Source organism: Balaenoptera physalus, assembly GCF_965194825.1.
Source record: "Balaenoptera physalus genome assembly, chromosome: 1".
NCBI lineage: Eukaryota > Metazoa > Chordata > Mammalia > Artiodactyla > Balaenopteridae > Balaenoptera > Balaenoptera physalus.
This window is the reverse complement of record NC_138882.1, coordinates 46,965,939-46,992,415: the sequence shown is the minus strand read 5'-3', so window position 1 is coordinate 46,992,415 and position 26,477 is coordinate 46,965,939. Positions and strand designations below refer to the sequence as shown.

The following is a 26,477-nucleotide window of genomic DNA, read 5'->3' as shown; positions in this document are numbered from 1 at the left end:
AACAATATGGTACTTGGTGACTTACAGGCATAAATTTCTAACTGAAAGAGCAGCAGATAAGGGAACAGTTAACTGTGCCTCTGGAGGTCCGGGAAGGTGGAGCCTTGAGGGATGAATAGGAGTTTTGAGGAAGACCAGGTGAGGAACAGTAGGAGCAGAGGCCAGGGGCTTAAAAGGTCTTGGTGTCAACTCAGAACTCTCCCAGATCTGGAGTGACGTAGGTGTGGCCAGGTTCAGGGTCTGAAAGACTGTGTACACCATCCTAACAAAATGGAACAAACTGTCATGTAGTGACGAAGCCTCTGAACTCCCACAGACCCATGTTCAAATCTTTGCTCTCTCGCTCACGAGCATGTTACGTAACCTCTCTGAGCCTGAATATCCTGAGGACACACTTACAGTACCTACCTAGGGGACTGTTGTAAGGGTTATAGAAGACAATGCAAGGAAGGCACTTAGCACAACACATTCCGCATTAGCAGACACTCAGTCAATGTTAGCAGTTGCTCTTACTGCTGGATTTGATCCCATGGACATCGGAAAGCTAGTGTAAGTTATTGTTCTCTTGCTATTGTCACCGTGGATTACTGAGCCTCTTTTTTTTTTTTAATTTTATTTATTTATTTATTTATTCATGGCTGCATTGGGTCTTTGTTTCTGTGCGAGGGCTTTCTCTAGCTGCGGCAAGCGGGGGCCACTCTTCACCGCGGTGCGCGGGCCTCTCACCATCGCGGTCTCTCTTGTTGCGGAGCACAGGCTCCAGACGCACAGGCTCAGTAATTGTGGCTCACGGGCCCAGCAGCTCCGCGGCATGTGGGATCCTCCCAGACCAGGGCTCGAACCCGTGTCCCCCGCGCTGGCAGGCAGACTCCCCAACCACTGCGCCACCAGGGAAGCCCCTGAACCTCTTTTTGCTTCATCTTAAAATGTTGTTTTGATGATTTTAAAAGGTAATATTTGTCAAGTGCTTAGAACAGTGCCAGGATCATAGTAAGTGCTATGTAAGTGTTTATCACATAATTTAATCTGCTAAGGGATAGAAATATGGTTTTCTCATTTTATAGGTGAGTAAGCTAATTTCAGGGAAGTTAAACTTCTTGCCTAAGGTAGTACAGCTAATAAATGTGGAACCTGTGTTTCATATTATAGCAGTTGCATCTTAAAATTTGATTTAAAAAGATGTAAAGGCTGACCATCACAACACGTTTTTTAATTTTGTGACTTCTTGTCAGGTGCTTTCTGTCTTCACTCAGGTACAAGTAATAGTTTTTTTTTTTTACAGAGCGGGAGTCATAGCCAGCGTGTAACTTTGCGTAACAGTTTTTTCTTAGCATCATATCATTTTCCATTTTCCTTTATAGTCATCGCGTTAAATTTTAATGGATGTGTAAAAGTACTTCAAATTGATTTCCCTTAGCTTTTATCCTGGTGTTGGGTATTAGTCTATTTCCTGTTTTTCATTATTATATAGTACCTGATGCCACTGTAAGCATATCCCTAAATACAGCCATTTTCTTCTGTTGATTTATTTCCTTACATAAGTTTCCAGGGGTGGGATCATTGGGTTGACCATTATGAATAGTTTTATTGTTTTTGACATACATAAGCTGGTGCCTTCCACCAGCAGTGAATGGAGACTGCCAATTTCAACACCGAGATAAAGGGACAGAATTGATAGCCTCTCTAGCAATGAGTGTTTTATTTTTTTAAACTCTTGCTAATTTAGTTAAGAATAAAAATGATACCCCAAGGCCAGTTTATTCTTTTGCATGTTTTGATTGTTTTTATTTTTTGAAATGGATTGTCACCTAATTTGTAATGCCCTCTTTTATGCCATCTTCTCTTACCTTCTTTTTCAACGTCTAATTACTTTTTCAAGCCTCCATATATGTATCTCTTTTATCTATTTCTGATTGACTAACCCAATTTTCTGCAGCACTGATTTTAATATTTATGCAATGATGATCTTATTGCTTCTGTCATGGAGTGAGTGCATTCTGCTGTTCCTGTTTCTTTATAGGGATGTTTCTTTTTCTTTCCCTGAGAATGAATAACAGCTGTTCCCTGAAAATTTCTCGCGTGGCGTGCAAGACTTATTTCAGGGGGGTGATAATTGCTTCTAAGACTTTTCTTGTTTTTCATTTTTTTTCTGGGTACATAGCTTTCTCATTAGGGCCAGATTTTTTCTTTTTTTTCTGTTTTCTTATACTTCCTCTTCAATTTTTGGAGTGTTTACTATAAGGAAGCTAATTTTAAATTTCATTTCTACCTGTTCGGGGGTTGGGATCAGGTCTGTCAGAGGTGCTCTTTCTTTCTCCATTATCCCATTTGCTATTCAGTAAGCAGCGTTGCAATTCTAGTTGAGCCTGTAGACCAGACCATTTGAAGGGTCTCTTTTCATCTTGTTCCAGCCATGTGGTTGTTGCCAATATGTATCTCCTGAAACAGGCTGATGGAGCATTTTAAAAATGTGCCATTAGTGTGGTAGATTAAAAATAAAAATTTTCTTCTGAAGTTTTTCAGTTCTTACTCCTCCTTGTATTTAGCTGTATGTATTTGATTTATTTATGCATTCAGTTAGTTAACTTTTCAGAAAATTTCCTCTAGGTGTTTTTGCTTTTTTAAATTTACACCAGGAAAGCTTTTCCTTCCCATTCTGATTTTTCGCAAAAGACAAGAATTGGGCATTAGATAATGATACAGTCTAGAGTGCGTGTGGCATAGTAGCATTGGTTTGGAGCCAGAGGAGAATGGTTGTGGATTCTGATCACACTTAACTACCTGTGTGACCTTGGCAATTTAAAAAATATTTCTGAGCCTCAGGTTTTTTCACCTGTAAAACAGTAAAAAATCATACCCACCTTACAAGATTGTTAGGAAGATTAAATATGGAAAGCACCTAACAGGTTGCCTGGCACAGGGCAGGTTTCTAATAAATGATTGCTGCTGTTTTTAGTAGTATCATGACCTTTAAAGTGGCGAGAAAGCAGTCAGTGCCATGATTATGTAGATGTGACTCGAAGGGTAGGAGAGCTATGACTCCACATTCACAGTTAAAGGGTGGAGGTTGCTCTTACAGAAAAAACAAAACAAACCAACAAAAACCCCACTGGACCAAGAGTCATAAAAAGGAAGTTCTGCCAGTGTCTCTCCGTCTGTGTTCTTGGTGAAGTGACCTCACTTTTGGGGCTGTCTTGATGCATAAAATGAAGGGGTCCTGCCACCATGATGGCTCCCCACTCTCAACTCTGTCCAAATTCTCTGTGCTTCTTACCACTCTCCTAGGTATGAAAGTCGCCTTTTGTTTTTGCTTTTTACTGCATATCTGATCATGTTACTGTTTAAAGCCCTTCCTCCAATGGCTTTGTGTTGCTCTCAGGTTCTGACCTGAGGAGGGGTTGACCCCCCGCTGCCTCTCTGGGCTCCTCCCCACCACACACACTTTGGCCGAGCTCCTTCCCACCTGGAGCCTGCAGTCCTGCAGTTCCCACCCCTGATTGCTTTCTCTCCCACTTCCCCTGACCAGCTCCACCTACCCTTGTCTCAGCCCTGAGGTCCTTGCCTCAGGAAAGCATCCTCTTACCCCTCCGCCATCCTTCCTTGCTCCCCACAGATTTCCCTGTACCGCTTGGAACCCTGTACCACTCTTTTGTAATGTTTACCACAATGGTAAATAAAGTTACTTGCGTAATATTTGCTGTAGGCCACCTCTGGTTGTTAATGGCTGTTTCCCCAGTACCTCACTTACTGCCTAGCATTTTATAAGTGCTAAAAAAATATTGGTGGGATGAATGAATGGATAAATGAATAAACATAATCTTTAACATAATGCTAAAAGAGGCATAGTCTTTGATTTTTAATACTTTCTGTAGATCCAAGGCTTAGCCAGGTTGGATGCGAGGGAAGAATGAATGCTTCATAAACAATTTTAAAAATAAATTGGTTAAGAATCCGCCTGCCAGTGCAGGGGACACGGGTTTGAGCCCTGGTCCGGGAAGATCCCACATGCCGTGGAGCAACTAAGCCCGTGCACCACAACTACTGAGCCTGCGCTCTAGAGCCTGCGAGCCGCAACTACTGAAGCCCGCGTGCCTAGAGCCCGTGCTCCGCAACAAGAGAAGCCACCGCAATGAGAAGCCCACGCACCTCAACGAAGAGCAGCCCCTGCTCGCCGCAACTAGAGAAAGCCCGCGCGCAGCAACGAAGACCCAATGCAGCCAAAAATAAATAAATTAATTAATTTTAAAAAATGTTCTAATGTTTTATTTGGAGCTGTTGGTTCTTTCACATAAGAAAAATGCAAAATTAATTTCTATTTCAGTCCTCATTTCTAGTAAGAAGTGACCAGCTCTGCTATACCCTGTCAAATTGGGAAGTGAGGGGTACTTGGTGGTGGTTCATGGTGGAGCCTTTTCTTCTGTATTTGGTGCATGTCTTGGCCTTGGAGGTGCATCTGTTCCTTTGCTGTATCCAGACCTGCCCTCAGACCATGACACTCAGACCCATGGGGACTGAATTAGTTATAGAGTGAGTACACCTGAGAGTAGGTGAGATCTGTCTGGGGGAGAACCTGCCAGAGCAGTCCTGATCTCCATATTTTCTTTGAATCCCTAATACCTGCTACCGTGCCTGGTCCACAGTAACCACTCTGAAGAGGATTGTTGAGTGAAAGGTACTTGTTTCCTTTTCTTTCCCGTCTATGGGTAATGATGCCTTTCATTTACATCTCATTCTATAGTTTATAGAGTGCTTTCACAGCCACCAGCTCATTGGAACCTTGCACGCCGTGAGGAAGGTACGACAGGTATTTTCATCTCCATTCTAAACTGATTTTAAAAAGGAAAAGGAAATCTCAGAGGAGGAGTATTCCTTGCCAACTGTTGCCTGAGAGTTACTTTGTGTTTTTTTTTTAGAATGAGGTGGGATTTATATTTTAATTTTATAACTGTAAACTGCCTAGAGTTAAGGAGCTGAAACTCAAAAAATCTCTGCCTTCTTATTCCTAGGGTAAAGACATCCATTGCCTCTCATGCAACTTTTCTGCTCCATAGATTTTTTGCTTCTTTCTCTCAACGTAAAAGATGGGATAAAGAGACACTATTATAAATTATGATTTCTTTTACACATTTAGGGGTTTTTTTCATTTTAATGATTTAGACTCTATAGTTTAGGACCCTTTCTGTTCCTTTTATTGCCAAGTATCTGTTGATTCAGCAAGCATATATTGAACATCTTCTATGTGCCGAGAACTGTACCAGATGTTTGGAGTAAAATTAGGATATGATTCCTCTCTTTGAGTTGCTCACAACTTAGCAGGGGGTGCAGATACATAAATAATTAAAATACAGTTAAACCAGTGATATTGTAGAGGTAGGAAAAACTAGGAGAGAGGCCAAGCAAAAAGATAACTTCTCAGAGAAAAAAATGGGGGGGGGCAGAGGGGATCACCCCAGGCCGAAAGTACAGAAGGATGGGTCCCTGATGTGGAGAATAGTCCAAGGTAGTTGTGGCAAAGAGGAGCAATGGGGGACATTAGGGCTTGAGAGGCAGGATGGGTAGATTTGAAGGTCTTATGATGGTAAAGCTCAGGCATTCTCTAGGTAACAGGGAGCACTTGATATTTTTTAAAGCAGGTATGTGACATCAGATTTTTAAAAAATAACTGATATTAACATGTTCCCTTCTAGCAATTCTGAGTTCCAAATTAGAGATTTTGAGAGCAAGAAGTGAAGTGAAGCAAAAAGCAATGATTTGTTGTGGGAAAGTGAGCCCCACTTAACACTAGCTGTCATTTCTGCTAGCAGCGAAAATGACTCAGGACAGCTGTGTGGGAGATCGGAAAGAGGAGTGGATAAAATCGAACCAAATGGCTTTGGCTGGTCCCCTGAGGTCTTGGTTGTGATGTTAGGACTCACTATCAGCCATCCAAACACAAGGACAACTAAGTAGAACCTAAAAGAAATGTTTCTAAAGTATATTCCAAAGGAGAAAAAGAATTCTCATTTTCCATAAACTATCCAAAGCTTAAACCAACAAGGTCAGATGTTTTTGCTCTTTGAAACAGTTCCCAGTCGTTTCGCAACTCTACAGCATCAGATGCTCAAACCACGTCAAACAGCATAATTCCTGTTGAGTGGCACTTTAAAACAGCAAATGAGGATGTCAAAGAAATGGTGAATTGAGAACCATTTTTTCCTCCTTTCTTATGAAAAAGTTAACTGAAAGCAAGTGTGGTTCAATGGGTGGACTTCATTTTAGGTAATTAAGTTTGTGGTTTCTTGTATGTGTACTAAAAGCTGGGTGCTGACACCATCAGAGCCAAATTCAAATTCCATCTGAAGCCTTACTATCCCTTCTCGGAAAGAAGAACAAATACAATACAACGCACTGATTGTGTTCCGGTAGACTTTGGGAAATGTATTTCGAGAATATCTTCCAAGAGTTTGACTGCTTCCTCAATCTTCAGAATTTCCCATTAGCTTTGAACCCTGGCAATCTACATTGAATTAAATAATTTCTATTAATAGGACATGTTGATTATCCTGGGAAACTTGAAGTGATGTAGTTATTAGCATTAAGTTCTATCGTTCCCTCTGCTGAATATGATGTTAAATCATTAAAAAAGAAATTGTAAGAAATTTTACTCTCATGGCCATTAACATGAGAGATGAGTCACTTTCCATCATTTTAATGTACAGTTGACAGAGGGGATAGCTGTATGGCCATGGACACCTCTTTTAGTCTTTCTGGCCTCAGTTTCTTCGTCAGAAAACAGGAGATTTGAACCAGTTGACATGGAAATGGTTGACATTTTATTATAAACATGTATTTCTCTTACATATAGTCCTTGCATACACACTCCAGGGCTGTCATGGAAGCTTCACAGTTTCAGAGACTCAAGAGTCCTTCTCTCCTGTTGCTGTGCTATATTCAACACACAGCTTCCATTTGGTGGTTAAAAGTGCTGCCCTAGCGCCTGCCATCATGTCCACATACCAGCCAATGAGAAGAGAGAAAGGGCCAAGGGGAAGACGCATCCATTCCTTCAAAGGCGTGATCTGAAAGGCGTGATCTAGCTTCCACTCAGACAGACAGCTAGTCATGTGGTCACAGCTAGCTGTGAGAGGTGTCAAGTGGCTGTCCGGTCATGTAGTTGTCATCTATACTGCTCCGTATAGGAGGAGGGGGGCAGATGTCTGAGGACAACTAGCGGTCTCCTGGCACGACATCTGAGGTCCTTTCCAGTTTTAAAATAAATGATAACAAGTTGCAAGTTCCAGGTCTAATTTCTCATCTGCCTGTGAAAAAAATTCAGACCACGTCTGTTTCCTGCAAGTACCTGTTTGAAAGTGCTGGTAACAGAAGAGGCAGGCGGAGAAAAGCCCAGCAGAGGGTGACATTGTAAAGCCCGTGGAGAGTAGCCCGATGGAGCACATTCTCTGTGTGAAAAAAACTGATTACTTGAAAACAAATAAGAAATGTATTTGTTCCTCTCTCTACTTCCCTTATCACTCAACAAGAAACAAATTAACTGAGACCTTAATTTCTTCTTACTACTTTCATATCCAAGTTTTGTTTCCAGTTAGAAGGGAGAATCAAGTTAGTTTCTGTTGGATACAAATTACTGATTTCCTCCTTTGCCCAGCCCAGGATATGGCTGAATAGAGCAAGGGGGCATTGTAAAGGCAGAAGTGTTATGGCTGATGTTTGAATTAGCTACAGCTGCATGTTTAACCTTTAAAAGTAAAAGGATCCTGCAGAACTCCTTTTAACAGTGTGTATGTTTACCACTGGGGATGTTCGCTAAATCTCCTCCTTCTGAGTCCATGGGGCACTTCTTTGCCCATGGGACCATGTGACTTGCTTTTCCCAAGGGAATATGAGTGGAGATGATACGTGTCACATTTAAGGGAAAACCTTAAGAGTCAGTGTAGAATTCTACATACTCCATTCTGCCTGCCATGGCGACCGACAAAGTTCTTGCTTACTGGTCACTTTGCCTCTGCATCCCTGAGTGAGGACATGACATGGTGACATGGAACAGCTCCCTTGCTGACCTGTGATGGGCACGTAGCATGAATAAGAAAGAAACCTTGTTTATAAGCCACTGAGTTTGGGGGATGTTTGTTACCACAGCATAACCCCCTGGCTGATACAAATAGAAACTAAAAAATGCCCCACCTATGATGGGGGTGGGGGACAGTTACTACTCTATTCATGAAAGTGAAATCATTAAACAAAAACCCATTATTGTTAATAAGTGCCAAAGAAATCCAGTGTATAATGCACACATCTTTCTGTTCCTTCTAAAAGCTTTTACCCAAATACTAATAACTAGTGCTCAAATTATTAAGTCAATTTAGTTGTCTTTTCATAGTAGTTAGTAACAATATTTTAAGTAAATGCCAATTCCTAAACTCTCATCTTAACATAATTTTTAGGATATATGATATACCAAGGTTTTAAAAGAAATTGACAGACATAGTGTATCCTTGAGTCTGGCAGTTTTCAGTATTTTGAGTTATAGAAACTTGTAATCTAGTTTTGGAAAAGTTTTTTTATGCTATAAAGTTCTGTTTGTAGTTCTGAGGCCCTGTAACTTGGAGCAGAAATGGTGACTTCTTGATCCGTAACCTGTGAATGGTAGTGCCATGAACAACATAAATGCCATCATACCAGTTTTTCCCCCAAATATTTAGCATTTTTTAACCATCTAAAACAAGTATAAAAGTATACTTGTAAATTTTCAAATAACTTTTAAAAAATTATTTTATTTGAAAGCCAACTCCAAAAACAAATAATAATAGCTAACATTCATTGCATCCTTACTATCTACCAGGTATTCTAAGTGATTCCACAAATTATCTCTTTAAATCTTCATAACAATCCTCTTATACATGAGAAAATTGAGGCACAGAAAAACTAAGAAATTTACTGAAGCCCATGTAGTTGCCAGTGAAGGAATTGGTTTGAACCCATGTCATGTGGCCCCCTGAGGCTCCATTTATACCCACAGTGCCTCCTCGGGGGGCGGGAGTGTTGGGGATCCCCAAAGTCCTCCTGTCTATTGTTGATTTTGCCCAACTGTGTAAGTAGCAGTGCAAATGAAATATTGATTACACTTCTTTCCTCATTTTCCAATTACAACCAGTATGTGATCACCATGCCCCACCTCCCAGAAATACTAGTTTTATTTGTTTGGGTTTTGTTTATTTAAGTAAAGGTCTCTAAAGGGCTAACTTATAGCATCATCCTAAGTGAATATGCTTCCATTGTCATTAGAATAAGCCTTGACCTGGTGATCTGCTGTGCATCTGGCCGGCTCTTCTCATCTCAGCAGGTAGAATCATGACTTCACTTCCGTAGGTCCTAGACTAGGACATTTACAGGTGGCCTATCTGGATATCTTCAGGTGACAGAATAAGGATATAAATCTTGTGCTCAGACCCTAGCAAAAATGATAGGAAGAAAATATCAGATCCTTCAATATTTACTTAGGGATCTCATTGTGGTCCCCTGATGATGCGGCAGATCGAGAGCCTAAATTGCTCAGAGCGTTCTCCAGTTAAAACTTTAAAAGCAGGGCCCTGGATTCCTTCTTTTGCGTGATAAGCATAGCAGACTTGGCAGTCCAGATGGGAAGTGCTTGATCTTGGTTGGCTTTTTGAGAAAGGTGTGCCAAGGAGTGTGTCTCCATTTAATGATCTGGAAGCCAGTGGGTGTCACAGGCTGGTGTGCAAAGTTACTGAGTCAGAACTGTCTGAGCTTGAGTGGGAAGGTGACAGCATTCCACGTGGCTTCTGGCAAGCGTGGCGTGTCCACGTGGCCAGCTATCCTTTTACAATCTCTTGTGCAGAAATTGCTGAATTTGCTAAAGTTGAATGTTCTGGGGGAAAAGGAATGAGGGTGATTAATTGCCTGAACTGTACTCTTGTTTTTGGTTTCAGGCAAATTCCTCCTCCGTACAGGGTGCAGTCATCCTTAGCTTGTCAGCACGTTATTGTCACAACATGTTGGGAGACTTATCAGCTTAGCCACTTACAGCTAGGCCAGTGATGGAGTGAAAACCCCATCCCTTCTGCATGATTTCACCTGCAGATCTCACCAGATGTGGGGCTCCTGCGGTATAGCACAGCACAGGGCGATTCATATAGTAATGCTAATAGCAAATCCTGTGTGCCGGGCCCAGTTCTAGAGACTTTACATGCCTTAACTCATTTCTTACTAATAACAACCGATAGAGAAGATTCTTTTAATATCTCTACTTTACGGATAAAGGAATTTTAAGTACTTAGGGAACTTGCCTGGGGTCATGCAACCAGTAAAAGTTGGGCCTGGATTCACAGCCCGACAGTCTGGCTCTAGGAGCTGAAATGACCCAATCACAGTTCACAGCAGTGTTCACTAGAGGATGGTAAAGTACAGGATCAATAGTGATGCAGAGGAAGGAAGGAAGTATTTTAGCAGAACATGTTACTTGTTATCAGCAGAAGGTTATAGATTTACCAGACAAGCAGGTCAGAATTCTGAGCTGCCATTGGATGAGACAGTTTCATGTAGCAGAATCTTTTATCCCCTCTATATGCAGAGTTAGTGGAGTTTGTGGGTATAATAACAGAGAGTTGTTACATAACAGAGAGTTACGCATAAGCTCTAATGAGCTTACACATAGGTAGCTCCTTAGAAAATCTCTACAGAGTACATGTGTGTGGATCATGTAGCAATGATGAGACAGGAGTGGTGGTCTTCGTGTTTGCCTGAGGATCCAGCAGACCTCTGGGGAGAAGGAGTAATGTCCACTGTAATTGACCCCGAGGTCCTGCAGAGCTCAGAGACTGCCGGCCTCCATGGCTACAGCATCCTGAGGGAGGAAAGAAAGAGTTGCAGTTCCATGGCCTTATCCGAAACTCTCTTAGACTGTGAACAGGGAAGAATGCTTTAAGGATGACACTATGTAGTATGACTGGAACGTTCTCCCACCCAAACCATAGAGGACTGAGAGCATGGCATCCACCTTACTGTGGGAGCCGAAGACAAGGGCCGGGGATCACTGAAAGAGCAAGGTCCCATCGGGCGGTGGCCCAGATGCACCACTGCTGGGGAGGGAGCCCTCCCTCACCTCAGGAAGGACAGACCTGAGTGCTGACAGAGGGGGTGGTGGATGGGGAGGTATGGCTGGAGCTGGTCACAGGAGCCCACAGCCATGGCAGGAGCACCTAGGCTGACCCGGGTCAGGGCCAGCTGGGGCAGGGGCTGCCCATTAGAGGTGACTCCGGAGCAGGGCAGGGCAGCACGGAGACCTTAGTGCCCTAATACCCGCCCCGGGTTTCCCTGCCAGGAAAACTGGGAGGAGTCCTGGGGGGTCCCAGAGCCTCTCCTGAGAGGAGGCCATGTTTTTACTCACATCCTTGGGTTTTCCTTCCTCAGACCAGTGTAGCCTGGGAAGCAACAGTGATAATCAAATTATATTGTCACTTACTTGTCATGTACTAAGTGAGAAGTCAACTGGTTGGTTTAATAACCATTCAGGGCCTTCTGAGTTGCTCATTTATGTGTTTAAAGTGATCATTTGATATCATCTGCAACCAATTTGTGTTGGTTTTTGGCTCTAGACACCTGGATATTTTGGCTCTAGACATACTGTACCAGGGAAATTCTAGAAAGCTAGAATTTCCCTGGTACAGTATGTCCACTGTATTGTTACAAGAAGTAGATTTTTTTTTTTTTTTTTTTTTAATTTATTTATTTATTTATTTTTGACTGTGTTGGGTCCTCGTTTCTGTGCAAGGGCTTTCTCTAGTTGCGGCAAGCGGGGGCCACTCTTCATCGCGGTGCATGGGCCTCTCACTATCGCGGCCTCTCTTGTCGCAGAGCACAGGCTCCAGACGCACAGGCTCAGTAGTTGTGGTTCACAGGCCCAGCCGCTCTGCGGCATGTGGGATCTTCCCAGACCAGGGCTCGAACCCGTGTCCCCTGCATTGGCAGGCAGATTCTCAACCACTGTGCTACCAGGGAAGCCCAAGAAGTAGATTTTTTTTTTCTAAAAATGTTTTTTATGACTTCTGGCAGTAGAAACAGATAGATATATTTAATAATTTGGTGAAATGTCATCAAGAATATCGTTTATTTTAAAAAATAACTAAATATGTATTTGTCTTCATTATTTTGAAACTCCAAGTTTGCTGGTGGTGGAAGACCTGTAGTGATTTCAAATGCTTTTCTCTCATAAGGAGGATTATTTTTGTTACTCTCAAGCATCACTGACTTTTAGTCCTCTTTATAATTTTTTGTAAAAGATAAGAGGTTTTCCCAGAACCATTTATTCTTCCCAGGAATTGAAGCCAAATAAGGAATTAGTTGAGTTCATATTTGGTTTGAGACTTTTACGATGTTTCCTTTAAGTAGTTTTGGAAAATACAGATACATTTGATCCCCATCACTCACTCTCTTTTTGTTTTTAAACTTCTGGTTCAGCAACATTAAAGGGAATTAATATTTGGATTTAGATCACTTCTGATTTAAGGCTGATAGCTTTAAGGTTCAAGGTCACGCCTCTTATTGAAATCACTTAATGTTCTGTGCATTTTTGAGAAAGCAGTCAAAACGAGATGTTGACTTCTACTGCCAGACTCAAACTTCAGTGGTTATTTCCTTTATAAAATTAATCATTTAATAGAAATTTTAAATGATAAGATAGTGGCCTAGAGCTTGAGGCATGGTGGCTCGCTCTGTCATTTTTTAAGAAATCATTTAGAACTCTGCAATGCACCTTTTCCTTTTCATTTCTGATGATGCATGGTATGTGTCCAAAAAAAATTTGAAATTCAGGAAACAAATCAAAGCAACCAGATGCCATTTTTCACCCATTAATCTAGCAAAATTGCTTTAGTTTGACCATATCTGGTGCTGCTGAGGTTTGAAGAAACCAACACTCTTGTGCTTTGTTGGAGGATTATAAATTGCTACTACACTTTGTTGATAGACAATTCGGCAATGTCTTTCAGATTTTTGAATGCATGTACCTTTTTTCTAAGTAGTCCACTGCTATGACTTTACTGTATGTGGTGTATTAGTCATCTGTTACTGCATAACAAATTACCACAAATCTTAGCAGCTTAAAACAACAAACATCTATTATCTCACACAGTTTCTGAGTTCAGGAACTGGGGGCAGTTTAGCTGTGTGGTTCTGGTTCAAGGTCTCTCATGACGTTTCCATCAAACTGTTGGCAGGGGCTGCAGTCACCCCAGGGCTCGCCTGGGGCTGGAGAGTTCTTCTCCAAGCTCACTCTCTTGGTTGTTGGAGGCCTCTGTTCCTCATCACATGGGCCCCCCTACAGGCTACCTGAGTGTCTTCATACCATGGGTGCTGGCTTCCCCCAGAACAAATGAACCAAGGGAAACAGAGCGAGCGTGTGAAAGAAGCCCAAGAGGGAAGGCACAGTCTTTTATAACCTAATCTTGGAAGTGACATACCATCATTTCTGCCGTAGACTCTGGGTCACGTAGAACAACACTGGTACAGTGTGGGAGGGGACGATGCAAGGTGTGAAAACCAGGAGGTGGAGATTCTCAGGGGCCCCCTTGGAGGCTGCCAACCACATGTGGCTACTTTAAAACAAACAAAAACTAGAACTATATCACCAGCCTGAATGGTCGTCTCTATGTTACGTAAATTACAATATACATCATACTGTGGGATGTGTTGCAGCTGTTAAACAAAGGAAAAAGATCTCTGTGCGTAGCTATAAAAATCTTTAAAATATGCTATTAGGTAAAGAAAGAATTCACGTAGAGGAAGCTATATAGGATGATATATTTTATATGAATGTTTTAAAAGTATGGATGTGATCTGGCAGAGCATACATTTTTTTTCTAGAATGAGAATCTGTTACTGGTGATGGACCTTTTATCTTTTTCCTTCTCTCCATTTTCCTTATGAGTAATTTTTTAAAAATTTGGAACTGGGGCACGGATGTCTGCCCTAACACTGCTGTTGTCCTGCCCCTTTACCATCAGTGCCTCAGCCCTGCCCCACACTGATCTTTCTTTTCCAAGTCCCTGAGGACTGTAGGAGTTGCTGGGCTGGGACTGTTCCTACACTGGCCTCAGCTGTTCATTTGCAGCCCGTTTTCCTGTGGCGCACAGATTGGGTGACACGTGGACGCTTTCTGCCTCAGTGTCTTCAGCCAACTGGGCAAGAATTTTTGTTTGAACAAGTTTTGCAAGTTCCAAGATGCCTGGTCTACCTGGAATCTCATGAATCATTGGGTTTTTGTCTCACTGAGGTTTCCTCCCAGCTGGCTATCCTGCCTTAAAACTCCTTTTCTTCGGAGGCAGGCTCTTGAGGCACGACTGGCCTGACTCTGCTTTCTTCTAGAAGCAGCATGTTTCTTTCTAGCCCTGGGGTGAAATGCTCCAATGAAAATTCTGCTTTCAGTTGTGAAGTTATGAACTCAGTCTTTTGGTCTGCCAGCTTCTGCTTCTTACTACCCTTCGAATTCTCATTTATTCAGTAGGAGTAAGTCAATTTGCTAGGTACTTCCATTGTGCCCAGAGTCTGGTTATTTCTTCCATTAAAGCATCTCCATGGCTCTCCTTTTTATTAATTCATTCCACAAATATGCAGTTAGCCTCGACTCTATGCCAGGACACTGTGTTAGGGACTGGAGAGAGAATCGTAAGCAAAAAAGCCCTGTCCCCTCCCCGAACCGACCTTACTGTCTAGTGGGAGTGACCGATACTACCGAATTAAGCATACAGATCAAAGACTGCAGACTGGGAAGTGCTATGAATGAAAAGCCCAGTTGCATATGTCAAGCAGGCAGACTTGCAGAGCCAATGATAGGATATACAGTGTCTTTGTGCAAGTTAGAAAAAGCCATCCCCTCTCTGTGGACAAATTAAAAGGCAGCTCCTTCAGGTATATGCAAGCGTATAGGCACAGAGTTTGGCAGCAGATGGAGCCTATTTCTAGTTCACACAAAGGGATCATTTTTCCCAGGCGGATGTAGCCCAGTACCAGGGCATGTGACGTGGCCAGTAGAGCAGCCTTCCCCTTGCCCACCTTTATCAGGAGCACTTATTTCGAATACAGTCTGCCCAACCAAAGGGGAGCTGGGCGATCTGGAGGATTGGGTAAGGCCTAAAGGCTAAGTTAACCAGACGAAGGGGAGGGGGGCGGAGTGAATGAGGAAGACAATCCAGAACCTTCCAGGCAGAGAAGACTGCATGCTAAGGCCCCCAAAGTACAAGAGAGCCTAGCATATTCCAGGAACAGAGACTAGAGGAGAGTGAGCGGAAGGGTAGGTTGAGCTGAAGCTGGAGCAGCCAGAAAAGGCCACACCACGCAGGGCAGGGTCTTCCTGGACCAGTCAGGAGGCCCAGATTGAGGATGGCCTCAAATGCCAAGCTAGGAAATTTGAACTGGAGTACCATTCTTTTATTTGCAGAGGGTCTGAATTATTCTGCCTCCTTTTTGTCTTTAAGTATAATCATTCTTTGCTTGGATAAGTTTGTGTTTATGATCCTCCTTCCTTGCCAATTAAATGCACATAAATCCTTCTTTCTCTCTTAAAGAACTGCAAATGGCATGCATGCTCAAGGCAAGTTCTTGGGCTTGCTGCTGGGCACATGGTTTCTGAGAACCACAAGGAGGAAATCGAAGGAAATCATAAGGAAAGTCTGTGCCTTCCCCCATGACCAGCTCCCACACACATATACACACATGCACACAACCACAGGAATGTTCTCTGCCACGTACCAAGTCGAGAAAATAAAGCCAAATGTGTTTGTCTATTTTACTCTGGCAGCATTTCAGGTATTTAAATTTTTAGATAACATCTTAAATTAATTTAACTTGAATACGTTAAGTGAACATATCCTATCAGTTATGAGGAGAACAATAAAAATGAATATGCTGTTCTCTAGGAAAGTGGTGTGGGTGAATATCAGACATTGTTTGGTATTCACGACCATCTGAAATGTTGACCTCGGGTGTCAGAATGTGCAGCTGCAAGGCAGGCAAATCAGGTGATTGGAAACAGATACCAGCCCCCTGCTGCCTCATCAGCACCCACTCCACTGCCTCCTGCCCCTCGTAACCACTGCTGGAGGTTGCTACAGCCCTGTGAAGGCCATTACTCTCTGCTGGGCCTCACCTCCCTCCTCCTCCAGGTACCCTAATAGGGTGTGCTTCCCAAAGACCTGCTGACACCTCCTGGTGGTGGTACCTCAGCTGCACACTGTGAAGGAGAGAGTCGGCGGGTACCAGACACTGGTCAGGCAGGACAGTAAAGGTGCCTTGCGGAAGGGTAATAACTCATATCTCCCATCTCCAACACACACACACACACACACACACACACACACACCAGACACACGCACACTCACACACACACAGACACCCATGTACATGCACAAGCCCACACTAGTCGGGAAGGGGAGGCTGGTTACCTTGGCCCTGAAAGAAGTGGGCCAGCAACCTATACTGCCTGACCCTGCTCAGTGTTCTGGTGGGAGCGTTCATTTGTTTGACTCACCCTCATCACAGTTTCATTGTAGGTGTGTTCATGCTGTATACACGGAATCTACGTTGAGTACTTAACCAGTTCCTAAGGGGTCTGTAGACAGAATTCAGGAAGTCTATGACATGATTGAGGGAAACAAATTAACATCTTTATTTTCACTAACCTCTGACGAAAATTTAGATTTCTGATTAGGACAAATAGGTAGGGTACCTTCCTTTGGAGAAGGAAATAACGTGTCTAGGAAAACAACACAGTAATTATGAATGCAGGCAACAAACCAGTAGCACTACCTATGACTTTTCAACAATAGAAATCAAATGTTTTCATAGTACATTAAAGTTATTGTAGATATTATTATTTGTTAAAGATGTTGAAATATTAATGCTCATCACTGCTTCAAAATTGCCATAGTTATCAGATCCTATAGTGTATCTTCTATTAATAAAGAATATATATTGCTATATCACATATTTTTTCCTAAAAATATTTTGATAACTCTATTTTGTTATAATTTTTGTCCTTTATAACACCATGTGTTTATTTTAGGAATGTTAGAACACAATTCCAAGAAAAGGTACATTGGCTTTACGAGACTGCCACAGGGGTCCATGGCACAAAGAGGTTCTGAACCCTGTGTGGTGGAAAGCCCTTGAGCTCCAGGCTCAAATCCTGCTCAGTCCCCTAGCTGTGTAACCTTAGAATAGTAACTTCTGAGCCTCAGTTTCATTATCTGCAAAATGGTTTAATAATAGTGATGATGTAGGTAAAGTAGGTGAAAATCTCAGTTAAGGAAAGGACTTATTCTTTTCCCTCTAGTTATATACTGAAAAGTGTGAGGCCTTGTTTAGAGTACTCTGCTTTTAAATTGATAAAGTAGAATCACTAAGAAATCACTTAAAATCCTCAAATCTGTTTTCTTTGCCTTTTGTTTTCTCTGTTAACAGCAGTGTTTTAAAATATTAATAAATCTGTATTTAAATATATGTATTAAATATATAAAGTCAGGGAAAGTATCATATATACTAACATTTATACCTTTTTAGTTGTTGCATTTTAAAATATTTTAGTCTCTCGTTTTCTGTTAAGGAAATAACATTGGATTGCCTACCCATTCTCTGCATGTAAGATAATATCTTTGTCAGCCTTTTTGTTTGATTGCTTTTGTGGTGTGTAAAAATTCAGGTGTGGAACAGCAGGGACGGTACCGCCAACTAGGCAGTTCTGGGACATTCCTGGCAGGTGTTTTTTCCCTAGTCCATCACTTTTCTTTCTAATGAAAAATTTATCAGTAAAGTCCCAAAATTATTCTGTTTATTTTATGTATTCATACAGTGCTAATTTTAGATAAGTATATACGTCACCAAAAAACCTAATTATATATAGAAAGTACCTTTAGAATGATAGTTAAAAAGCAAAATGTAATAGTTGATTGGAGATGTTAATGGTTATTTTTCCTTAATGTACCAGTAACTATTGTATGTTGTTGGGTAAAAACAAATGGTGTAAGTAGATGTTTAAATATCAAAAAGATTTAAATATCAAGGAAAGCATTTTGTGCTAGATCAGATTGTAAGGCCTGTTAATGTCTATTTTTAAAAACCTTTTGAAAGGAAAGTACATTAATTTGTTTTAATTTTGTTGACTACCCAATTTTCTTCACCCAATTTTTAAAAAAGAGGCAAATTGTAATGCTGCCCACAGCACATTTGCTACCTAAATGTCTCTTAGCTACCTTCTGGATTTAATCTGCAGGACTGATGAGCAGAATTTGTGGCAGTAAACCTGGCCGTCCAGAAGTCAAGTTTCTTCTAGTTTTGTGAAGATGGACTTATTGGACTTGGTTAAACCATAACTGGCTGTTGAGAGCTTGAGATAGTCTAGTCAGTGACATGAGGAAAGACAAGGACATGCATTTTTTAATAGACTTTTTCAGCTCTATTGACGTATATTTGATGTATCTGTACTTAGGTATACAAGGTGATTTAATCTATGTATACATTGTGAAATACCACAGTCAAGTTAATTAATACATCCATCACCTCACAGTTACTTTTTTTTTTTTGTAGTGAGAACACTTAAGAACTACTCTCTTAGCAAATTTCGAGTATACAATACTCTATTGTATAGTAGTATTCACTATAGTCGCCATGCTGAACAGTAGATCCCCAGAACTTGTTCATCTTATAACTGAGAGTTTGTCCCCTTGACCAACATCTCCCCATTACCGCCACCCCACAGCCCCCCACAAAAGATATATTCTGATACCCAAATAATTCTGGACAGGGTAGCTATGAAAAATTTTAAAAGAGCAACAAAAAGGAACTTGGTATCTCAAATATCAAAACATATAATAAATCTGCAATAATTAAAACAATGTACTGCAGGCATAAGAATCAATGCAACAGAATAAATAGCCCTGAAATAAACAGAAAGACACACACACACACACACACACGTTGATGATCACTTGGAACACAGCAAACCAGTAGGGGAAGAAATGGATTATTCAGCAAACCACATACCAGAATATACTCCAGAGAACTAGAGAATTATGTGGGGTTTTAAAAAAATTTTTTTTAAATCTAGGAGAAAAAAATAGGTGACTATTTAACCAATACTGGGATGGGGACGGGTTCTGAAATGTAAGAGCAGTGGAAGAAACCACAAGTGAAAGAATTACTTTATTTCACCATGTTTCATTAAAGATATAATAGTTATGAGTGTGAGGAACTAAACCAAGAATACCACAAGTACATGGAGGGTTTACTAGAAAGGGATCTTGGATTAATCCACAGGGAAGGACAGTGATTGGTCTGGGCCTTCCCAAGGCTAAGACAGAGAAGCTACTCTAGAAGGACCAGGGATCTGAGCACTGGACCCGGGCTCAGTTACACAACCAATGTCTGCTTCTTTCTGGCTAGCTGGTCCACCCTGGACCAGCTATTCCAACCAAGGCCAGCAGGAGGGAGGGCCCACTGCCTTCTCTGGACAGGAGCAAGTTCTCTGAGAAGAGAATGTGAGTTGGACAGAAAAGGGCTCAGAGCAGGGCAGGGATGATTCGTGCCTAATATATGCACATTTGAAACACCTTAGAACAAAAAATACAGTAAACGTTTAAAAGATAAATACCACCCAGTTTAAAAAAAAAAACAATTTGCCACAAATATTACCCCCAAAAAGATTTAGTATCTTTAACATAGAAAGGGGTTTTGTCAGATAATAGGGATATCCTGAACAATCCAGTTTTTCAGATGGGCAGAGGACATGAATAGACAGTTTATACAAAAAAAAAAAAAAAAAGGAGAGGAAAAGAAAATAGTATACATGGAAAAAGAAGATTAACCTTATTAGTAGCAAAAAAAAGAAGCAGGGGAGCAGATTTAAGAAAACAATAAGATACATTTCTTGGTCTAGGAAATTAACATTTTTTATGCCTTTTTTTTTTTTTTTGGTGTTTTTAAAATCATGCTGTCAGTTCTGGCAAGGGTAGAGTGGGCTAGACACTCATATCCTTCCGCTGAGGGTGTAAATTGTTACAACCTTTCCGGATGAAAATATTTTAAGCCCTGAAGATAGGTGCTCATGTTCAAATTGATCAAATAATTCTTCTAAGAAAAAGGCTGTCAAAGATGTGTATAAAGATAGCTATTGTAGCATTATGTGTAATGGTAGAAATCTGGAAATAACCTAAATCCCCAATATTACCTAATGGTTACTTAATAGTTTATCCATATAATGAAATAAATGAAATAGTGTAAGCCATTAAAAATCATTTGTTCAAAGAATGTTATTTACATAATTCCAATTTTGTAGATAAACAGAAGAGAGAGAGAAAAAAACAGAAACAGAGATGTAAAACTAACAAAGAAAATATTCCAAATTGTTAAGGCACTTGGTAGGACAAGTTATTTATTTCCTACAATGAAAATGTTACTTTGGTTATCAGAAAAGCAGCAGCAATGACGTATTTGATATTTGTATCAAAAGTAAAATAGACATTTTTATCATTTGGCCTAGAGAAGGAACATACCTGTTCAGGAGAGTTGTTTCCATATATTCCTGGCGTATTAGTTTAAAAGGATTAAATTAGTGATCCATCTCTAAAGATCTAGGTCCATGCCTGGTACTCATCATAGTACTTAGTAAATGTCCACTGTACATTCAGATCTCAAATCTCTATTCATACATGTGCAGAGAGCCCAAAGCCTGCTGTGTATATCTCCTTGATTCTTCATGCAATCTGGATGTGACTTTTCACAGGTACCAGGATGAAAGAAGATGTATTTTATTATTTTAGGTTAGGAAAGAACAGTTAGCTTTAAAAATAAATCCAAGAGAAATAAACTAATTCCATTTTTTTTTCTTGAGAATGACTGCTGGATTTCTATTAATAATCCTAGGCTCAGTAGTTATTTCACAGTCTGTCTTTAAATAAATTTTTATTTAAAAAAACTATTGATAGTTTAGAATTCACAAACGTTACATCCTGCTGTTTATTCTTTTTTTTTTTTAATTTATTTTTATTTATTTATGGCTGTGTTGGGTCTTCGTTTCTGTGCGAGGGCTTTCTCTCGTTGCGGCAAGTGGGGGCCACTCTTCATCGCGGTGCGTGGGCCTCTCACTGTCGCTGCCTCTCTTGTTGCGGAGCACGGGCTCCAGACGCGCAGGGTCAGTAATCGTGGCTCACGGGCCCAGTTGCTCCGCAGCATGTGGGATCCTCCCAGACCAGGGCTCGAACCCGTGTCCCCCGCATCGGCAGGCAGACTCTCAACCACTGCGCCACCAGGGAAGCCCCTGCTGTTTATTCTTAAATCAGAAAAAGTCAGTGCCTGTTTACTGTTTGCCTAGCTCTGTGCTACACACTCTAAAGGCGCTATCTTATCCTCACAATCCTATGTTTATGGTTTTTACTCCTCTTTTCAGAAATAGAGGTTTCAAAGTCAAGTTAATAACTGATGGCTTTAAAGAATATACAAATCAATTTTCACTGCAAAGTAAAGGAGCTGTTACAGTGGAGGATTACTGGACTGAATGTCAATATTATGACATAGTATGAGTGTGTTTCATGTTTGGTAATTGCAATCATTGTTGCTTTTGTTGTGGTCATCCATGTACAATGCTTGATGTCAGTCTATTTATCTCTTGTAAAAATAAAATACAGTGTGTGTGTGTGAAAAAAAAAAAAAAAATAACTGATGGCTTTGAACCTGTCTGCTTAACTGGGCTATCATGTGTCATTCATCCATTCATTTATTCACTCATCCAATGAATAAAACACATCAATTCAAGGAAGTCTGTGTATAGCAAAGATTTTTAAACTTTATGGTCCACTTCCTTTGTATCATAATTTATAAAATAAAATCTAAGTATAATAAAAATTATGAACAGTCCCTTAATAATTTCTTGTAACTTAAATTGGCCTATAATAGATTGTTTAAATTGTGATGGTTGGAAATGGACACAAAAATTGAAGCTTTTTTATTGTTTACTATTAAATTCAAAAGTGTATGTATGTGTGTGTGTCTAAGAACAACATAAACATTTTTTCTAATTCTGGAGACCTCGACCTCTAGCTAAAGAATAGTCTTCTCCACCAACCCCCCACTCTCTATTATCCTGTTGTATTTTCTTCTTACTACCTCTCACTACCTGACTTGATATTATCCATGTGTTTGCTCATTTGCATTGCCCCTTGCTTCACTACAATGAAAGTTCTATTAGGGCACCAGGTTTTTGTCTTTTTTTTTTCCCCCTGTGCTCAGAGCTACTCGGTTCCATTTATGCAGAATGAATGAATGAATAGATGGATGAATGAATTTCTCTGCCTCTATCTGCTATGTTGGAGCAGAGGACTCCCCCCACCCCTGCCGTTTTGAGGTTTCTAAGCTGTACCAGGGCTTTCCAGGAGATACGTGATGGGTGACTTTTCCCAACACTACCACGTGGCACCACCGTTCCCCCTACCCCTCACTGTGCTCTGACTTCCTGTGGGACCTGCTGCTGGAGCCCTAAGCCCAGGAAGCCATCAGTGCCAGGCAAAGCCCCCATGAGCTGCTGCTTCCTGCACCTACACAGCCCCTCAGGGCCCAAGCGGAGGGACTGATGTCCATAGCCAGAGGCTGCTTCTTTCGTTATGGAAGAATCTTCACCAAAGTCCACCATTCCGTGGAACTGTGCTGTGAGTCTTCTCTGCTGGTGTGGGAATGAGCACACACACGTTCACACCCACATGCAGAGACACCTGTTACCTTCCTATCCCAAAGTTCTGGAGCTACCTTGTGCTCCTGAGTTCTTCTCAGGTTCTGGTGAAACCTCCCTTTCTATTTTTATCCCTAGGGCAGGGATTGGGGCGAAGGGGAGAGATTATTGTGAGGTGGGGTGGGAGGCTTGACTCAATCAGAAGTCCTGAGTGAGGAAAAATTCATCACAGCTCCACTTCCACACTGAGGCATTAGCTAACAAGCCTCCGGCAGGAAAAATAACTTCCGTGCAGGCCACGTGGTACCTCCTGCAGATTGTCACGGTGTGGAACAGCCCGCTGGCCCTCCAGGCCATCTGGATACAACGGACCCCTGAGATGAACTCACTTTAGCCCCGGCTAGGACGGCTGCTAGAGGGAGATAAAGCTTAGCTGCTTCCTTTCTGCTTCATTTTGGACTGTACTCTAGAAAGATATGTAAGAAATGGAATCCTCATTAGTAATTGCCCACTCCACTCCTTCACTCCCCAACACACACACACACACACACACACACACACACACACACACACACACACAGACATTCACAGTGTTCACCATAGTATATATTCTCACGGAGTTTTATTTGGCTTCTTGGACAAATAAACCAAGGCAGATGAGAGCTGGATAAGCCGTGGGGTAGGTCAGCCACAGTGGTAGGATTTGAGTCTCCCGACCTAAGAAAAGGAACGTGCAGTGCCCGTTGACAGGCATGACCTTGTTCCATGCATGCTTCTTGCAACTTAAAGCATATCCAGAAACCTGTTCTAGCTTCCAGCGCAGAGAGTCACAGAGCCTCTGCTAGTAAAGGAGGCTTTGTTCTAAGAAGGCTGGTGCCTCTTGTGGATCTGGGCAGAAGAGAGGGCAAGGGGCTTCTGCCAGATGCTAGGCCAACCCAAAGAAAGGGAATCGGGGGTCTGCCCCCTATTTATTTTAAAAAAAAAACAAGAAAGAAGGAACCTTCCACCATCACCACCACTGTGACCACTGCTCACTATTTTTTCAGATTTGTGTACCCATATAATGCTTTTAACTGGAAAAGGCTATTATGTTTTATTTTGAAACAATTTAGGATGTTGAAGAAGATGAAGGAAGGGAAAACAGAACCAGCCTTAGAAATCCTGGAATAGTGACAGGGCCCAACAGGACCAGACCTTTCCTATGGGGAAAATCCATACTCCACGCTTTGTAAAAACATGGTCCTTACTATTAAGGAGGATGGCTATAATATTAGAAAGGAAGAGATGAATGGAAGACTGTCTTGGCTTAGAAAATCCATTTCTATTTTTTGTTCAACTGTGTCACTGTGATAAAAGTGGCCTGAGCATCACAAGACTTGCTAACCTTTTGTCATCTCCCCTCCCACTCTGTTCCCGAAAATGTTAGTGTTTTTTTTCTATCAGCCTTTCTCTTGCTTCAAACAGTAGTTTCTCCTCATAGACAAACATGACATCAGTTTATGAATTATCACTGATTTTTTTTTTTTTTTGCATGTACGTGAGCTGCCCTCTGTTCCCATCTTTGCACTATCCAATTGGAATTCTTAACCAAATGCCTTGGCCTCCTGACTCTCAAGAATATCAGTTTGGGGGTCATGAATTGATCCATTATTGTTCTTATAGTATTGAGTTAGCCTAAGAAGCCCCATTTGCAACATCATTCCCGTGCAGTTTTAATCTCCACTTAGGAAGTATTTAGATTAATTCTGGTGCTCATTGATTATATGTTAGTTTGGATTATTTTTAAGTAATTTTGTTTTAACTTTGAAAAACCACCACCAGTAGCTTGGCAGTACTACCACAGAATGTTCTGAGTGAGGAGCTTTGTTTTCAACAACCCCTCTGTGATTTGGATACAGCCATTCGCTCATGAAGTGAGGAATTGCAGTGGAACTTCACCAACGTGCAGTTGTCCTAAAAGGACATCGGGATAAGCCCCTGTTTGTTAAATGAATTCAGGCGTAGGTCTATATACAAAATCTAACACATGTCCTGCTTTATCCGCTTGGTTTTCGGAATGCTAAGAGCTAAGGGCCTCTGGCTGCAGTGCCCAGGTCCAGCTTTCTCAGGGCCAGGCCGTTCCAGCCCATTTCCTGTCTCCTCTTCCTTCCCTTCTCACTAATTCATGAGCAGTCATTAAAGTGGAAGCTTAGCTTACAGTTTTCACCTTAGCTTTCTGTTTTCCTCTTCAGCTACCACTTCACATCTTCCCCAACACTCACCAATAAGAAGCTTTCAGCATGTGTGTCACAGAATATACAATCTTTAACGTTCATCAATAAATGATTTCTGTGGCCCTGATTTGTGTGAATAATGACTGCTAATTTCACTCAGGCTCACTGAACATTTGATCTTGGCAAGGTGACAAGTTGTAGATTTTTTCTTTTATTTCCTGGGGTAGTCACTAGGATTTTTTTTTTAACATCCATTTTCTATGCCAGGAATTCCAAAGTCAAAATATACGTAAACCATTAGGTTGTAAACAAAAGCATCTAGCAGGAAGACAGTCTGAGGTCAAGTGTAACCATCTACTGCAGTACAGGGACCTCTCTCCAGTACCCCCAACACAGGGTCCTTTGGCGGCCAACTGCCACCCCTGTGAGGGGAGAAAACTCCCAGTCACCAGGCTGTGCACTCTGGTTGTTGGGTTGTCAGGTGCTTTGTGTGAGCTGAGGCCAGGATCTTAAGCTCTCTGTTTCTTCATATGAAATGGTGACTGTAATAAGAGCAGTTATTTCCCCATGGAATTGTTGAGTGTGTTAAATCAATTAACACACATAAAACCTGTGGACAGTGCCTGGCAAGAGCTCAGTGCACGATCACTGCTCGTGGGTAATGCTGCCTCTGTAGGGGGAACCCTGGAGTAGCAGGGAGAGGAGGGATGAGAGTCGGTCTGACCCGTTAGAGCTCAGACTCGGCCAGTACCTAGCTCTGTGAACATGCTTAATTATTTTCTGAGCTTGGATTTCCTTCTGTGTAACATGTGGATAAGGAGTCCCTGGTATGTGCTTGATGTAGCAGGCAGTCAGTCAAATGCCAAGTGCTTTAAAGGGTTGGCGAGAATTCATGTTAAGTTGCCCGATACAGGGTAGACATGCATTAAACAATCATGATTCGTCACATTTCCTGCTTAGTTGAAGAGGCCAAAAAAGAAGGTTCTGTTTGCTTTGCCTTAGGAGACAGTATAGCACTGTGCTTGTCACATTAGTGCCTAATAGATATTGGAGTATTTTGCTCAAAGGAGTAAATAAAGGAGAATAAAGATGAAATTGAAGAGTAATTCAGGTTTGGAGCGTCTAAGAACCGAAGAAAGCACGTGAAAGATTTTTGCAAACCTAGAAATGAAAAACCTGTTAGAATGTATAAGATTCTCTGATGTGTATAAGCTCAGAGTTTCTAGTAATATTTCTCTTCAGTGATAGCAAAACTACACTGGTTCATGCGAGCCAAAAGAAAAGGCAGATTAGAATACTTTTAAGGAAGTTCAGGCTTTTTCCTTTCAAGTATTATAGTAACCCCCCTTTCTGGAGAATCCAGCTGAAAGAGTCTTTGTTAGGTGTCTTTTCTGCAGGTAAAGGAGAGCCTAGCTGGTGCAACCAACCTCTTCCCCACCATCAACTCCAGACACCCCAGACCAACGAGTCATGACCTCCAGAATCCTCCAGAATCCTCAGGTATCCGCTGTGATACCTGGTTCACCACCTCTAAAAGG

General features: G+C 41.5%; 1 protein-coding gene and 1 long non-coding RNA gene across 2 annotated transcripts in view; one reads left to right on the top strand and one right to left on the bottom strand.

Moving 5' to 3' along the window:
- LOC309666363 (uncharacterized protein C1orf21) overlaps nt 1-26,477 on the top strand; it is a 225,482-nt gene that overhangs the window by 142,182 nt on the left and 56,823 nt on the right. The window lies entirely within an intron of this gene.
- Nucleotides 8,752-26,477, bottom strand: part of LOC309666421 — a 29,825-nt gene continuing 12,099 nt past the window's right edge. The window contains exon 2 of the long non-coding RNA XR_014267093.1: nt 8,752-10,861. This is a non-coding gene — a long non-coding RNA (uncharacterized lncRNA). The remainder of the gene's footprint in view (nt 10,862-26,477) is intronic.